Here is a 5,401-nt window from a genome sequence, read left to right as displayed (position 1 = left end):
AGAGGAGAGATCTATCTCCAGAAACTTTCTGGAGCAACAAGGCTCCTTTTCCCCTTTCTCTCCTCTCTGTAGTGCATTTGTAACGTGCCCAAGTGCTACTCAGAGTAGCACAGGTTGTGGCAGGGCGCTGTTAGTGCTGCCACTTTAAGGGCTGGGCCAGGGAGGGGCAGGTGCCTGACTGGGGTGGCCATTTTAAGGCCCAGCTCCCTGAGCTGGGGGCAGTTGGTGATCACCAGCAGAGGAGAAACATCTCTCTGCTGAGCTCTGCCAGGAACACTGCAGAGGACATGGTGAGGCTATGGGGATGGAGGAGGCCTCTTTTGTCCTGGGTAAGACACAAAACTGCACCCTGCTGGGCAAGGGGGGGGGGGTCTGGTGGGGTTTCCTGTGGTGGGGGAGTCCCCAAGAAATGCCAGGCCAATTGCCTTCCCGGTGAAAGACTAGCACGGGGCACCTTATAACCCCAGTTCCCACATCCCTGGTGGGTACAACCGGTACAGGGGGAGCTCAGGCTCCTGGGAGTCCTGAGGCAGGGCCCAGGTCAGTGGAGACCCTGGAGCAGTGCCTAGGCTCTTTGTGAGTCCGGTGGCTGCAGGGACCCTGAGAGGGGGCCAGGCAGGGCTATGGCCACCTGAGCCGGATGGGGTGGCAGGCCCCAGTGAGGGGGCGGTATTCTATATAAAAGACTTAGGTTCTGGGTCCTGTAAAATTTAACAAGGAACAAAAGTGCTTAGTCTGGGGCTGTTTTAGGCATACCCATAAGTAGAACTGCAGTACAGGTGCACTTTTTCAGGCTAAACAGGCCTGGTGAGGTTTAGATACTTCCTAGGTTTTAGATGGCCCCTGTGGGAGAGGAATCATTATTTTGCCTAAATTCTGTTTTGGGTACCAAATTCCGTTTTTCTCTCTTTTTGGAGGGTGGGGGCCAGAGAAAATCTGGCCCTTAGACTAATTTAAAGAAATCTATTAACTCATGATTTTGGGAAAAGTTTTATAAAAAAACCCATGCAACTTTCCATTAACTTTCCCTTGGGTGTTTTTGATTTTTATGCTTAGTCTTTGAATTGTATGGCTGGGCATCAGCAAATAACGTAAATAAAATCCTATTTTACTAACTGTAACAATCTCTGTTCCTAGAACTGGCTCCGATTCTAGGAACATCTGCTGAACATAGGTAAGGGGCAGTCATGTGATCTGCCATGGCTGAGTCTAGTTGGCATATGAGTAATTTAGATTGTATTGGTCTGAACTTATTTCACATCCTTGACAAACAGTTGAAGTACAGAGCTGGCAATTTAAAGCCAATTTGCCTTTCTGTGTATTTATCTTGTACCAACAGTGTTTTTGCTACATAGGCTAGGTATAGACATTCAAAAAGCTTGAGGCAGAATTGATCCAAGTTACACAGTTTAATGTAAGCACCCTAGGCTAGATTGGGAGCAAACAGAACACGAGTTTGCTCTTTGGTAGGGGTGGGGAGGTACTCAGGCTATGCTTTCTGGCTGAGGTCATCAGGTTGGGGATGCTCCTGCATGCCTCCAGTGGTCTCCCCGGGCTGACAGACACTGCCAAACACAGCTGAGCAGTTGGGCCACCCTTGATTGACTGCCCAAGAAGCATGCCTTCCCCTGTTGCCACATCATCTGTTAGCCACAGGCAACCAGCAGAGGGAGGTGTGCTTGCCCTGCAGCCTGCCTGGGCTCTGGCTCTGTGGGTCTGCTCCCATTTGGGTTTTGCTCAGGGTGGGGACCTGCCCCAGGCAGGACAGGGGAGCAGGGCTCATGATCTGTTGTGGTGGGGTGGGGAAAGCTGGTGCCAGTGGTGCATCCAGCATTCCCAGCTTGGGTTGGCTGGGCATAGAGTGCTCCTCCCCATCCTGGTTCCATCGGAGCCCCAGGACCCATGCATTGGAGTGGCTCCAGGAAAAGCTTGGTGGATTTCCAACCCCCACCCACCTCCCACTGGAGCCAGTGCCAAATTCCTGGCTGAAGCTCTTTTCCCTGCAGCCACAGGGCTCTGGTTCCTGGGGAGGCCTGGTGGGGGGAGTAGGAGGGAAGACCTTGCAGCTGCTGTGCCTGACTGGGGGTGATTCCAGTGCTGAAATTGGTGGGTGGTCATGGGTCCCTGTTCAACAGTGTTCTGGCTGAGCTGGCAGCCACCCTTCCCCAGCCCCTTCAGAGAGCAGTGCGGCAGAGAGTGCAGAGGCAAGGGCTTGGCCGGTGGGGGGAGGGGGGGGCAGTGTTGGCAGAGGTGGATCTGCAGCTGTGCCTAGGTAGGCAAATCTAGGGGGGCAGAGCCAGGCTGCAGTGCCAGGGGCTGGTAAAAGACCCCAGAAAAGGCTATGGCATGCATACTCATTGTATACCTTCCAGATCAGGCTGTTGGCTTGGGAATCCCCAGGCAGCCACCACTGCTAGGAGCCTACTAGCCCAGGCTCCACTGCAGGGAGCTGGGGACTCCTAAGATGTGCCATGGCATCTCTGGGAGCAGGGTAGAAAGGAGCAAGCAGCTGCCTGGAGCCTGTGGTTGGCAGGGAGCAGTACTCACTTGGCCCCAGTTGGGGTTTCATCCTTTGTTCCATTGATTTGCTCCCTTCTCATGTGCTGCCACTGCCAAGGTCAGGGGAGGATAGCTGGTGAGGCTGCTGATGAGATCATGCTGGAAGCATACCCACCTGAGCCAAGCCAGCCCAGCTGGCAGCAGTTGGTACTCAAGCAGCAGGTGTGCCTGGGCAGGGGCTTGCCTGGCTCCCCAGGCTGCAGCCTCTGTTCCTTCACTGGAATTGCCTGTCGCTGCTCCCCCTTCCCCCAGTGCTGTCCCCAGGGATGGGAGCCCTGCCACAGCAGAGGAAGCAGCTTCACCCAGGAACTTGGCACTGGGTCCAAGGTTGGGGGAAAATCCTTTGAGCTCTTCCTGGGGCTGCTCCAATGCATGGTTCCTAGGGCCTGGATAGGACTTCAACAGGGGAAGGACACTCTGTGCCCCATTGACCTGACCCAAGAATGTGGGGTGCACTGCTGGTGCTGTTCCCCCCCCTGCAGCTTATGAACCCCACTCCTCCCTCTCTCCCACCCTCTGTCCTGCCTGGGGCTGATAGCTGGATGGAGGCAGGGCTAGGGACAGAAGCATTCACATTTTAGTAGCTGCTACAATTGTGTGAGAATGCTGTGTGAGAAATACATGCGACTTTCCCAAATAGCCAAGTATTGAGACATGCTGTACCATTTGGGTTGATTTTTATTCCATGTATTTCATTCTATGAAAAATAACGTCAAAAAAATTCTCAAATACTAACATCTATTCTTAACTTCTTATCCATCCACACAAATATTTGGTCCACAAATTCAACATCAGCACTATAGACAATACTGCTACATTTTCATGACTTAGATACCTTTCAGTCATTGAACTTCTGCATCTAACAAGAACCGACATCTAATGCAGATGAAATGGAATTAAGAGAATAGCTTCTGAAATCGATTTAGGATGGAAGGGTTGAACAGTCAGCATACCAAACGAAAATTCACTTTTAACTTTTAAAATTTGCAACTCTTACAAGCAGCAAGGCATCTGGTCTTTTTAAAAGAAACATTTACAATACAAGTTGGCATTATGTGCTCCTGAGATCAATTAAAGTGGAAATAAAATGCAGTGTTTGGTTCAGGTGCTCTGTTCAAACTTCAAAAATCTGCTGTTTTTCTTCATTATAGTTATTTAATCTCCACAGATGTATCTCTGTAGATACAGCATAATGAATGTATCTAAACCAAAATGTGCATTTCTGAATCTGGCACACAATACAAATCATATATCACACTTGTTCCCTGCTGCAGTTATAAATGGTAAATGGCAGTCTCTTAAGAATTTTCCCTGTGGTGCAGCTAGCAAGAGATTCCTTCATTTTTCTAATAATTGGATCTGACCAGATGGTTATGAGTCCTGATATTCTTACTCAATAGGATGTTTTTTTTTTTTTTATCATCCATGCTAAGTTTTGTCTCTTCAAAAGTGAAGAAGTCCTGCTTTAGGTCTGCACAAATTGAAAGATGTCTCAGTATTAGGCATACAGAAAAGCCTGTTCCTCCTTTTGCTAGCAACATTTGCAATGTAATTTTCAAGTCATGTATAGAAGGACTCTAGCTGATTCAAGAATTTAGGACTATTTCAGAAAAAGTCAGTGTGCTGCTCAAGGCAAGTACTGCCCTGACAACCCTGGACAATTAAATCTAATTAGCTAGGAAACACAGAGTAGACAAAGATGGCAGTTGTTCAAGTGTCTACTTTTTCTTTGTGTGTATCTAGTTGCAACATGTTTCTCTTTTCAGGTCACTTTTAAGAGAAGAGGTTAATTCAGTCTTTGTTCCTAGTTTCTAGGGTCTTTATGGAGATTCCAAACAGACATGGCATCTGTGCAGCTCTCAAATGGAAATATTTCATTTGCAATGAGCAAGATTGGATTGGAGTCGGTGACCCGAGAAGCAAATGGCTCACTAGCCAAGCTCCCAGTTCTTTGAGTCATTTGATCCTATACAATCATGTTCAAGTTCTGTTGATTTGATCCTATCCTTCATTCAATGCCAGTATTTCAGCAGCTATTTTGAACTTTTGCTTAAAATTAAAGCTGAATGCATTTAATAGTACAGTCCTTCTGAAAAAACTTTTTTCTTTCTAGGTATGGAATATAAAGTTTGTAGTGTTAATTATAAAATTAGTATTTCAGAACACCACAGATGCCTTAAGTTGGCAATACTTTGCTCTTGGAAACAACACGCTATCTACTAGGGGGTGTATTCTATTCTAACTTTGGAGGAACAGATCTAAGGGTTGAGATGGATAAGTGGAGAGGGTTATAGATGCTAAACCGGTGTTATGTGCATATATATTAACTCAGTGGACAAATGTAAAAAGTGAATACAGACTTAAGATATTGTTGTTGCTGAAGTGTGATATCAGTTAAATTTACAGGAGGTAATTTTTAGTTTGCTTTATTTGTTTGTTCTGTTCATTGAAACTTAGATTTTGGGGTCTTAACTTAGACATCAAAAGTTGCTCAACTCAAAAGTACTGTTTCCAAATTTAGTCAATGGGACCATTGGGTGAATAGGAGCAGGCCACCTTGTAAGCAGCCCACAGTGACAAGTGCTGCTATGGCAGGGGCGGGGAATTATTTAGGCCTAAGGGCCACATAAAGAGTTCTGATGAGCTGTCAGGACCCCCCACTGCCTATGCAATGACTCACCAAAACTCCTTATAGGTGGGGAGTAATATTCGGAAGCAGGATGGGCAGGTGAGGCTAGGATTATGTGGCCAGGTTGTGGGGTGATGGCAGTTTGGGACTGGGGCTTGACCTAAGCCACAATCTGCTCCCTGCATACCCTGTCCTGTTGAAGAGGGTGGGGTA

At 47.6% G+C, this 5,401-nt stretch overlaps 1 long non-coding RNA gene across 1 annotated transcript in view; it reads left to right on the top strand.

The window, feature by feature from the left end:
- The first annotated feature begins 230 nt into the window (after positions 1 to 230).
- The window catches only part of LOC106722900, an 8,133-nt gene continuing 2,962 nt past the window's right edge, over positions 231 to 5,401 (top strand). Inside the window, exons 1-2 of the long non-coding RNA XR_001358913.1 lie at positions 231 to 290; positions 1,138 to 1,174. This is a non-coding gene — a long non-coding RNA (uncharacterized LOC106722900). The remainder of the gene's footprint in view (positions 291 to 1,137; positions 1,175 to 5,401) is intronic.

This window comes from Alligator sinensis, unplaced genomic scaffold (assembly GCF_000455745.1).
Source record: "Alligator sinensis unplaced genomic scaffold, ASM45574v1 scaffold303_1, whole genome shotgun sequence".
Classification (NCBI taxonomy): Eukaryota; Metazoa; Chordata; order Crocodylia; family Alligatoridae; genus Alligator; species Alligator sinensis.
This window is presented reverse-complemented; position numbering and strand designations above follow the sequence as displayed.